The following is a 12,601-nucleotide window of genomic DNA, read 5'->3' as shown; positions in this document are numbered from 1 at the left end:
TTGTTAACATTAGGTAATTCATTAGATATCATTAACTAAAAGTAAACAATATTTTTACAGAATGAATTAATCTTGATAAATGTACATTTTTGAAAACTCATTGTTCATTGTTAGTTCATGTTCATAATGCATTAACTTAAAAAATATATATATTTGTTTGTGTTGGAATTAACATTTACCAAGATTAATAAGTGCTGTAAAAGCATTGTTCATTGCTAGTTAATGTAAACTAATGTAGTGAACTACTGTTAACGAATACAACCTTATTGTAAAGTGTTACAGAGATATTTTATTTACAGGTTGACTCAAAAGATTTCATGGTCACAAATTTCATTTGATGTCCTTCTTTTGATGTTGGAGTTTAACAGAAATTATGATGTATGGAGTGGCATTGAGATGGTACTCAGCTGACAGATGTATCTGCTTTAGTGTAGTGACGTGAATTGCTGTCTATAGGCATTGTTCATGTATTTGTGTACTCTTGCTCAACCCCCTTAAGGATTACATTAAAGGCCATTGGCAGTGACATACAGCCCTTACTGTGATAGTTATGGCTGCCTTGGTGAGCATTATTTTGTTTAACATTCCTCTCCAGCTTATCCTTTATGTATTTTTGTTTGGTTGTGTGCATTAATTGTGCAAGTCATGTTTGATAAGCATTGTAACTGATGTCACAGTTACTACAGTCAATAGAACCAGTTTAACCCATTTCACCCCATTTATGTAGATGCAAGCAGTCATTCAAGTTTAAGTCTTTCAAGCACACATAACCACACCTACTCACAAACAAACATGAAATTATATGACATTTGTTATCGTAATTTAAACACCATAACCATTTTCTGTTTAAAAGCCTTTGGAGGTTGTTGCCTCTACTTGCAGCTTTATAAACCCCTCAATCTATACTGCTCACAAAGCGCAATCTTTGTTCTTATGCAAAGAGAGATCAATTGCAGATCCAGTGGTGCATTGACACAATCCTTTGTCCACTGTCACACTATTGTTACGAGTGTCTATCACCCAGCTGACAACAGTAAAATAAAGATTGTTTGTGCATTCCAGACTATAACGAAACATTGGTGATATGCCTTATGGCTGTTTGATCACAATGGCTTTGAAAAGAAATGTGTAACACGTTTTAGTTAGTTTAGTGAGCAGAAGTTGTCCTCAGAGCAAGCAGTTTGATTGACTGTCTGAACATGTTAGCTATAAATCGGACATCTTTATCTTAAAGATGTATACCTGCTGTTTCAAATAGACCTATTCAATACTGTGGGGTTCTGTTAGTTTTGCATGTCTCTTGCACAAAACTCATTTTATCATTTTGCCAACACAGTTAAAAATTTGCCTCCAATTTGTAAGGGAAATGAAACAAAGGCAGTTTGTGAGTAGATGACTATTAAATACTTATTACCAGAACAGTTACATGTAAAATGTTGAACTTATAGACATATCTAACTGTTAGTATAGCTACTTTCTAAGGCCACATCCACACTAATCTGTTTTTAGTTTCCTAACATAGTTTTTCAAAATATGCGGTAATGGAGAGCATTATTTTCAGTGGAGGTAAACGCTGTTCTACTGTTGATGAGAGGCGTGAACATTGTGAAATCACTGTTTTTCAACGAAAAAAGTATTATTGTGCAGTGTGTGCTAAAGCAGTGGTTGTTAAATGTTTTGCTTCAGGACATTTGCATTTGGATAACAAGTAGTAACTCAACAGAGTACCACATTTGTTTAACCCACAAAAGTAACAAATATTTCCTTAAAACTCATCATTTGAATTTATTAATATATTCATTAATGGTAGTTTATTAATATGTCTATGAAAATATTTTAACAGGCTAGTCTTTTATAGTTTGAGGGTTTGGTTTCTAAATACATTGTCTCTTGAATTTTGATGACCTCATGCAGCCAATAATTCACCACAAATGCATGTTGAGTTTGATCATTACACTTGTAATTTTCTTGCAAAAACCATGATTGTTTCCAAACTGGTTTCCCAAACATTTCAACAGTCCCTTCCACCTGCCGCCATCTTTCATTGCTCAGCCAATCAGGTAGTCCTGCCCAGGCGCATGCTAATGTTTGAGTCAGAAGTTGACAAGGCACTACAGTGTGTAAACTCATAGTTGTCTTTCCACATTAAGCTGGGACGGGAGTTAGTATTTTAACATCAAAATAATTACACACTCCATTTTAATTCTTATTATACAAAGATTAATATAACTTAAAGCCCAATGAAAGCATAATGTTAGCCATCTAATATGACTTGTAATGCCATTGGGTATCTTTTAGTATTCTGTGTTTGCTCTGGTTATTTTTGAGAGATGTGTTATAGGCCTCCAGAAACACAACCCCTCTGATCTCACAAGGGTCTTGTCCTCTGCTCACTATTCAGAAAACTTGCTCGGTCCTGAATCGCAGAATCAGGACACCTCTGCATAATTTATATTTCTAAACTGATAAACATACTGAGTTTGAAAGAGTTTTTTCCTCTGAAACACCAGAGGCTGATCAGCCATCTGCGGAGTGACTCAACAAGCCCATGTGTGAAAAGCACATGTGTTTTACCTTACCTTACCTTATTTAACACAGTGGGGTTCAAAAGCCTGGGACTAATAGTGGAATTTTTTTTTTTTGCATTTTTCAAATTTAATACATTATTTTCCATTACAAATTATATTGTCAGCATAACAATTTGAGTAAGAAGTTACATTGAAACAATAAATTTCAGAATTTATTAGTATGTCCCACTTTTGCTTTGACAACTTGCATTCGAAGTTTGTGCAAAACCTTATGATCCATGTTATCTCAGCATGATTTAAGAATGTTCCAAAGTCCATCTTCAAGGGAACCAAGGAAATCTGACCTAGAAATAGTGCAGAGTCTTAAAAAGTTATTTTACATTTTTCAAAAGCCTTATTTTTTTATTTTATTTTATGGTTTAAATTAGAGTTGGTATTCTGAGTTGGCATTCTTTGCTGTCAAAACACACATAAATTAGTTAGTTGAAGGTTCAGATTATCTCTGGACTGTCTTATTTACCCAGCAATGCATGCATTCCCTCCAGAAATATTCCCATTGTGGAGAAAGAGAGAGAGAGAAAGAAATGATTATGACATGCGGATAAGCCACACTTTCCGCTGATTGAATCAGGCCCAATAAGGAGCCCCACTTACACACTAGAGTCACTTGCACTTTGTGTCCCACTATTTCACTAGCTAACACCCCACCCCCGTCAACTCTTATCTTAAGTTTTCATTGATTTTGGACAGTGATGCTCACTGTTGTGGAATTTCAATACCCCACCTTCCTTGCAGAAGTAGTTCTGGACTGATGCTGTTTGTAGAGCAAAAATATAAATGGACACTCAACATTATATTTTCAGGATATTATGTTTCATTTTAATTGCATTTTTAAAGATTACAGACCCCTCAGTTAAACAGTGTAGCAGTGACACGATCTTGATGTATATCCTTGCAAAGGATCCTAATGTTAGGACACAGTGACTGAAGTTTACTTCTAACAATGTCCCTGATCATTTCAGTGTGACCCTAATAGTATGAACGTGGCGTAACCTGTCCCAGTATAATGCAGGCGATGCAAAGATGCTTTTATCCACCTTATTTATAAATCATGTTCCATGATTTATAACGGAAACCTTTTTTCAGTTTCCGGTCTCCAGTGATTTCACTCTCATCGGCATTTGATCTTAGTGGATAATGTGATATTTAGCATATTAAATCTTTTAAAATTGTAAAAAAAAAAAAAAAATCATGTGACTCTATAGTGCCGATACTATAGAAATTTGCGATGAACGTTTTTTGACAGTGCCTCACCCGTCAATTTTTAAGGAGAGGGTAGATGATATGATTTGATGGCCTGAGGTGAGTTACCTTGATTTCATGAACCATTTTGAGTTGTTACAACAACCAATGACTCCATAAGTTGAGCCTGAACTAATTTTTAATGCACTTTTATACACAAATCACATACACGTTATGCACATTTCACAATGTTTGAAATGGGTAGTTTTTGCCTTGCTTCTTAGAGACCAGAGCCAAAGTCAGGAAACATTTTTATTGAAGCATGGAACAGAACAAACTATTTTGGATGCAACAGGAAACCGGCAAGTATATGTACACAATATGTGTTCTTACTCATTTTGCATGCAACAAGGGCGTTTAGAATGAAGTCTTAAAGGAATATTCAGGGTTCAATACAAGTGTAAAGGGGTTTATGGAAATGAGGAGGCAAGAACCTGCTTGACAATATAAATAATATTTTAATTATAAACTTAACCAAAAGGACAAACACACACACACAGGTGTCGGACAGCTGTTCGTAAATCTCTCTCTCTGTCCCACCACAGTCTCCAGTTGGCCTTTATCCCCATAGACATAATAAATACATAGACGCCCTATTGGCCGCTTTGGAACGTTGCTGCGATACGTCAACGCGTCCGCCATTTTGCGGAGGGCAAGACTGCGCTGTAATCAAATGCAAGTAAATGGGTGAGTTGCGGTTTTTCTGGATAAAAACTAAAATAACGTTTACATTTATCAACCGATTTCAGTGGTTCGTACATGGTGTAACGAGTACTTGTCATAAAAGTCGGTTTTAAGAAAATATTTAGATTTTCAGGAAATTTACTTTATAATATAAAATATAAGATAAAACTATACTATAAATCATGTCAACTCATGTCTCAACTTTCACAGCTCGCAAGCAAGCTATTTTAGTCTGACTAACTCCGGTGGCCAACTAACGTTACTATTACTAATTATATAACGACCAAATACAACCAAAAACAAATGTTCAGTCTTACTTGTGAAAAGTAATTCCCGAGACCTGTTTTCAATAGTGCAGCGATTTGTACAGCCCCAAGCAGCACATGAGGCAGGCATTTTTCCTCAACTCCCGTTATGAGAGAAATGGGAATGTTGCCCTCCGCAATATGGCGACCCGTTGACGTACGCTCCAGCGGCCAATGGGGCGTCTATGTATTTATTATGTCTATGTTTATCCCTCTCTGAGGCTTGATTAGCCTGATTAGGGGCCGGGTGTGTGGAATCACGACCCAGCCCCGTCCTCCGCCCTGCCACAACAAGTTAAGCTCAATCGACAGGATTTGTGGTATAATGTTGATTACCACAAAAATGGATTTCAACTTGTCCCTCCTATTCTTTAAAAACAAAAGTAAAAATCGAAGTTACAGTGAGGCGCTTAAATGGATGTGAATGTGGCCAATTTTTGGGCAGAAATGTGAAGCTTATATTTCATTAAATTCATTCTTCTGTTAAAACTTGTGAATTATTTGAGCTGGAAGTTGTGTACTGTCATTTTATGATGTCGTTTTAGGGTTTGTTGGCATTATATCGTCATGGCAATGAAGTTAAAATTGGCTATAACTTTACACAGAAAAGGCTAGTGATTTTATCTCTAGCCGTTTGAGTGGTGGTGGCGTAGTGGTTAAAGCACAGGTCTGTTAATCGGCAAGGTTAATCAGCAAGGTCGCTGGTTCGAACCCCACGGGCACCACCATTGTGTCCTTGAGCAAGGCACTTAACTCCAGGTTGCTTCGGGGGGATTGTCCCTGTAATAATTGCACTGTAAGTCGCTTTGGATAAAAGCATCTGCCAAATGCATAAATGTAATGTAAATGTAAATCTCACTAAAATCATGTTAACACGCATGTTGTTTGTTTTGTGGCTATACATTTAAAATAGTGAGTATTTTAATGTTTTAAAAATTGGCCCCATTCACGTCCATAGTAAGTCTGTAACATCGATTTTTGCTTTTTTTTAAAGAATTGGAGGGGGAAGTGAAAACTAATTTTTGTGGTAATCAATATTATGCCACGAATGCTGTCGACTGAGCTTAACTTGTTTTGAACCCGGAACGTTCCTTTAAAGGCACAACAGATATGATGCTAAGGGTTAGATTGAGGGTGGAAAATGGTCATGAAAAACAACATTTTGTCAATTTTTTAAATTTTAAGAAACCTGACATTATAAGCTGACCACAAGAAAAAGTTTTTTATATGAGGCTATGAACATGGTAGAGGTGGAGACCTTTAACACTGCACAACTCTGTAATGACCTGTACAAGACCGTGAACTATCTAGAGCAAAATCTCACTCACTCTACACATCTTTTTCCCATCATCCTATTGCTCTCTCCAATCCTTCTCTCTCCCATACCCTGCGGTATCCTGAGAGCATTCCATTGAGTCATGCTGCAAGAGTACCTCTCCCCCTCTGCGATTGCAGTGACATGCTTTATTACATAACTGGACACAGTAAGAGGACAATGCCTGGGGACTCCATCTGAGCAGAATGGACCAGACATACCATTTTTTTCCCCTTAATGTAAAGATTAATTAATGCAGGCATCAGGAAACCTTAATTACACCACTGTTTGTGTTGCATTTTAAAATCGAGCATTAATTATTGTCTTGTACAGCTCTGACTTGCTGCACTACCAAAAGCAAGTACATTCTGAATGTGTGTGACTAGAAGGTTGTTTCATGTACATTTTGGTATACAAATTTTTTTTTTAAATCATAGTGTCCAAAAAAGACTCCACTCTATTCCACAAAAAAAAAATTCCACTCTTCCCAAATATATTTTGCATTGTAAGGTCAAAAGATTTCTTGAACGACTGACATTCCAGAATGGCATCAATCCTGCTTTGGGACAGCGCTGTCGCTTTCCCACAGCACTATCTTCTATTTGCTTGCTGTTTGAGCAAGTACAGCCAGTAACTGATCTACAAGCTTTGAATTAGATATGGACATCATTGCAAAACTCCAGACAGCTGGAATTAAGCCTGCTTAGTAGGTCAGATTTTGAATTTGTTTTTAATATTATTTCTAGTATTTTCATTTTAGGGATTTACAGTCCCCTGTTGCAACTGGATCCTGCATGCCTCTACTTCAGAGCAAATTGGCATTTTTTGTATTGTTAGCCCACATCTGTAACCACAAAGCTCACTAATAAACAGACTATTTTCCTCTAATTGTGCAAAATAATCTATGATGTGCTTGTCTGTGGATATCTGTCTGGTGTATCTTTGTGAGTTTGGGGCTGTGGCATCAGTGAAAATTGTGGGTGTTATCTGAAAGCTGAATGCAAATCAGTGTCAATCCTTCTAGATTAATGGCAGACTGATGTTTTCTGTCCAATCTCTAACAGCTCAACTGATGGATTAAAAATGTTGTCCTCTTAGGACTTCTTTAAATCGATAAAAATAAGTGAATGCACACATATACAAGCATGTGTGTCTGTATATTTTGAAACATACATGAAAATATGGCTCATCCATTTGTATATAGATTATAATTTTTGTCTGAAAACAGAATTCATAATCACCCAAAAGTGATGATATCATCTGTTATATAACCATCATACTAAGCAATTGTTTAAATTTATATGTCACTCAATTCACAAGAAAGCAAAAGCAAAAGGTACATTTCCGGAACTAAACTCAAATTAACATTAATTGATTGTCAGTGTTGGGTATGTTACTCTATAAAAAAAAAATTAAAAAAAAAGGTCATTAATTACTAACATCTTCTACAGTGTAATTAGATTACTAATTACTCTGTCTCAAAAGTAATTGCATTACTTATTACTAATTACTTTCTTAAAGGCTTATCATCCTCGACCAGATAAAAAATACAAGGATAGACAGGAAACCATTCTTTTAACGCTTTCAAATAAATCATATAAAATCAAATAAATGATTCATGAACTAGCCAAAGAATTTAAGGGGGCAGCATTAAATTAGAAAACATATATTTTAACATTAGACATTACATTTCTATTTACATTTTTTTTAAAGTATTTAACACAATTACATCAGAAGTAACTAACTAAATTACTGAAAACTTAAGAGTAATCACTTACATTACTAATAAGTATATTTAATTACAGTAAGTAATTACTTAGTAATGCATTACACTGGACACTGCTGATGGTAAATGTCAGTTTAATAATGTTAAAATATTTTAAAAATAAAGGGCACGCTAATGATCTTGCCTGGATATTACACAACAGCCTCGTTATGACAGAAAATAAATACTAAACTCACACTTAAAATTCTTCATTTTGTTTAAAAAGTGCATTTTATAAGTATTACATTAATTTACTTAGGTACTTTTATTTAGGTGCAAAGTCTACTATCTAAGGTAGGGCAAGTGTATTGGATTGGGCAACTGGCACACTGGTATTTGCAGTGAATAGTGCACACTCTTTTAAGTCTATTATTAAGATTTACACATTATAATTGTATGACAAATTTCCATCAATAAAAATGTAAGTAATTAAACTTAAATACTTCACATGTATGCTCAATTTATAATAATAATAATAATAATAATAATGTGGGTTATTTAAAGATTACTGAGAGCTAAACATATCTTTGTGGCATATTGCAATTCTGTGATGTTTTCTTGTCAAACTAGAGCCATTTTATATTACGATTATTGTTTATTGTGCTTGATAAACCCTAAAACACACACTATAGAGCAGATTTAAAAAGCTGGCATACAACTCAAATCCTTCCTCTCTTTTCCCTGTCCTAACTCCCAACCCACCCAATCTGTCAATAGGAATTGTTCCTCTCTGGCAACCCATGCCTTTGGAAAGGTACATGCAACAGCCTATCCCAGCAGAGGTTGTGGGAGGAGTTTAGTGGGGGCATTCAGCACCAACCAATCGCATATTGACGTGGGCGTGGTTGGGCGTTTGTGCTCCGCCTATTTGTGACATCATAGCTGTTGCTCTGGAAGGAGAGTGTGCTAGGCGTTGGGACCACTAGTAGTGCGTTTATCTGGGGAGGGGGGCAAGAGACAGTGGAAAAGGTTATATGTTGGTCTTTTCAGCCATTAGGCCCAGCTGAAATTACAAAAGCAACGATGGAGCCTGCATGAGAAACTACACTTTGCGTGCGTGTGTGTGTAAGTGTGTTCCCTCCCTTTGCCGTCTCGTGCGCACGTGAATGAGCATGTTTGCCTGTTATTGCGTGTTCACTAGAGCATTGAAGAGCTGCGACTTAAGAATAGAGGAATGCTTTTGTTGCTGTCTGCTTTTTCTTTCCAACGACAGCTGCTCAGAAGAGGTATAGGAGTGATTGGAGCCTGATTTACCAACAGAGTTTGAGAACTGCGTGTATGTAGTAATGTAAAGTTTGTTTACCTTTTTGAGAAATTGCGTTATCATTCTGGGTGTTTTAGAGTTTAGGTTTTCATGTAAGGTTTTGAGGATGTCTAAAGCAGTTCTATGTGCTTTGAGTGTGCATTTAATGGTATTTCTACAGTATGTGTATATACATGTGTCATTCACACAGTGACGGGTGGGAGTGTATTGTGGGTTAATGTTGTAAGAGCCTGCATGAAACAATTGCTGATTGTTGTTGGGTTCTCTTATTTTTTAACAATGACACAGTGTTTGATTTCTCAATTGTGACTATCTGGGTCAGGGTTGCTGACCGGTGGCGTGACCTGTAAGTTATTGCAATGCTTTAAAAAAAGTGGAACAGGTGGATTCAGGTAAATTTTACACCTTTAGACCAGATCATGTAATTTTTACTGTTCGTTGGCATTGCATGCATATCAGGCTTCCCACTGTCATGGAAAACATATCAGGGAATTCCATATCAGGGAATTTAAAAATAAGAGTTCCAGGTCTGGTAAAGATCTTTTATTAAAAAAAAAAATGGAAACAGCAGAAATTTCCATAACAAATATTAATTTTCTTGTTATGTTATGCTCTAAAATATTTATTGACTAGATTTTGCTGTGTGTAGCCGGCTAAATTATTATTTATTCTTTTATTTATTGTCATTGAATGTGACCAAACATGCACTTATATACAGTACACCGATCAGCCACAACATTAAAACCACCTGCCTAATATTCTGTAGGTCCCCTTTGTGTCTATGCTATTCTTCTCACTACAATTGCACAGAGCGGTTATCTGAGTTACTGTAGACTTTGTCAGTTCAAACCAGTCTGGCCATTCTCTGTTGACCTCTCTCATCAACAAGGCATGTCTGTCAGCAGAACTGCCCCTCACTGGATGTTTTTTGTTTTTGGCACCATTCTGAGTAAATTATAGAGACTGTTGTGTGTGTGAAAATCACAGGAGATCAGCAGTTACAGAAATACTCAAACTAGCCCGTCTGGCACCAACAATCATCCATGTGATTATCTAATCAGCCAATCATGTGGCTGCAGTGCATACAATCATACAGATACGGGTCATGAGCTTCAGTTAATGTTCACCTCAACCATCAGAATGGGGGAAAAATATGATCTCAATGATTTGGACCTCGGCATGTTTGTTGGTGCCAGATGTCGCGGTTTCGATTTCATTTCGATTAATTGTGCAGCCCTAGTACTAAATATATAATGTGAAAGTTCTGTCGAAAAACCTTCAATTGCTTCTGCATTCAGTAAAACCTGGGTCATTGACAAATAAGGTTGTTCAAAGGTGATACAAATTAGAAATCTTTTAAAAATCAAGTTTAAAGCACACGTGTCATGTTCGTAGAAATGTAATCTTTGTTTAATTTGTTTTCATTTATTTTCTACAAAAATAATAATATTAATTACTTCTAAAATGTAATGTGACGTAGTCATCAAGTAAAAGATAAAGTACTTTCCTTGCACCTTGAATACTGCGCATGAGTGTAAAAAATGTAATTCTAAATTTCAAACATATTTTTCAAGGTAAAATTTTTTTTTTACAAATATCATGAATGTTTGAGTCAACAATTTCAAGAAGTTTTCATTGGATTACTCCATTTGACCTTAACAAAATTTGCCTTTTCATATAAATATCAAAGTAGCTTTATTTTATTTTTTTGTAAACTTAACACAGTCTTTAGGGTTTAAAGTGGTTCCCTGTTTTGTTTTTTGTCATCAGATACAACATAATGTCTACCTACATGTTGTTACTGAACCTGACTTTGATTTGGTGGACAAAGATTTTTCAAATAAAGCTTTTTAATTAGACACTACATGACAAATTTTGACTCTAAGCCCCAGGGAAAAAAATCTAAATGATCTCCGTAATTGAAAGCATGTTCAGAATAGAAGAGGTGTTTTCAAGTAATTATTTTGCGTGAATTGCATTTATGTATTTTTGAATAACTTAATAGATCCGTAAAAATATATAAGCGTCGTGTCATTGACCCACTTGCTTGCAAGCATTGTTCTTTTGAATCCGTTCTTGTTAATAAATCTGTTCTGTATGATTCATTTGCAAATCGTTCTGAATTTAAAAGATTTTATTCAGTAATCACAAACTGCTGGATAGGTCATCAAAAACTGTGGGAACCCTGGTGCATGTATGCAACAACTGCAGAAAATGGTTGTGCACTTATTTTCAGATGTGTTTCTCGTTTCAGACCAGTTAATCCTCCTGTTTATATGCAGTATATATGTTTAGAAAATACTTTGTTGCATGTGCATAAATTCGACATGTCAGCGTGTACTGTAGTATTTGAGATACAGTCTAATCCAGATGCTTACTCTCACCACGACTGACCGCTCATTCTGTGTTGTGCCACAAAAACCTTAGGCATTCATTGCTGGACGTGACCCCTTATTAAGCCTACTACCCTAGTGAGACATAAGTTTAAAAATAGACTGCAAACATCAACACATCAAATCAGTGAGGGTGAGGGGGGTTTGGGTGAGAGCGTGAGAGAAGAGGATTAGAGAGAGTGGGTGAAGGCAAGTGATATCAGCCCTGTTTGAAGCTCCCGTGTTTCCATCACTCAGATGTCCATGAGAGCGCATGCAGGTCCTGCAGAAGTATTGGGGCTCACATTAGCTGCTATTAAAACAGCACTGAGACTAGAAGCAGTAGAGTAAACAGAGAGGGTGAGACATTCACTGTCAAAATATGGCAAAAAGGAGCAAGTGAAATAGTGAGAGACTGAATCTTCATGAAAGTTACTGTTTAGTTACATTTTGTTGATTCAGTTGAGAGATTCAGAGGGAAAACTGTGTAATTCAGGCAGGCAAATCCATAAAGGAAAATTAATTTGCGATCTCGAGTATGTATTTATTTATGTATCGAACTATACATATGCTGTTGTATCGAGAGCGTCGTATCGTACAATATGCAATTTTTTTTTTTACATCCCTAGTTACTCACCATCATGTCGTTCAGAGAGGGAGGGAGGGAGAGAGAGAGAGTGTGAGTGTACATTAGGCAGTATGACACATTTACTTTTATTACACTGTGTAACAAATGTTATAATTTTTTTGTTTTCTGGGTATTAAGTGTCGTTTCCTAATTGCTTATGCCTCAAAAGTATAGAAAATGGCTATTATTCCCACAAACATTGCTTTTGAGACCAGGACAGTGATATTTTGAAATGAACATTCCAGATAGATTCAGTGCTGAGTAAACTTGGAGTAACTTCTAGAAATTCACAGTAATATAAATAGTTGTATAAATACAGGGGCCTTAAGCCCACCAGTTCAGTTTAGTTTGAGCTGCCTAAGTGGATACATATCAAGATCTTGCTGGACGCCTTGAAGTATGATAAGTACAGCTGGGAGGTCATGGGAGACTAAAATG

At 36.1% G+C, this 12,601-nt stretch overlaps 1 protein-coding gene across 5 annotated transcripts in view; it reads left to right on the top strand.

Annotated features, from left to right (window-relative positions):
* LOC127635913 (tripartite motif-containing protein 3-like) overlaps positions 1-12,601 on the top strand; it is a 46,560-nt gene that overhangs the window by 11,450 nt on the left and 22,509 nt on the right. For 2 of the 5 annotated variants that reach the window (XM_052116209.1, XM_052116205.1), the window contains exon 1: positions 8,797-8,964. The exons of 1 other annotated variant lie outside the window; for it this stretch is intronic. The gene's annotated coding sequence lies outside the window, so the exon portion shown is untranslated. Of the gene's footprint in view, positions 1-8,796; positions 8,965-9,030; positions 9,176-12,601 lie in introns of those variants that run through there. 2 more of the 5 variants (XM_052116206.1, XM_052116208.1) reach the window with 2 other exon arrangements.

This window comes from Xyrauchen texanus, chromosome 43 (genome assembly GCF_025860055.1).
Source record: "Xyrauchen texanus isolate HMW12.3.18 chromosome 43, RBS_HiC_50CHRs, whole genome shotgun sequence".
Lineage (NCBI taxonomy): Eukaryota > Metazoa > Chordata > Actinopteri > Cypriniformes > Catostomidae > Xyrauchen > Xyrauchen texanus.
The sequence above is the reverse complement of the archived record's forward strand: the minus strand, read 5'-3'. Positions and strand labels throughout refer to the sequence as shown.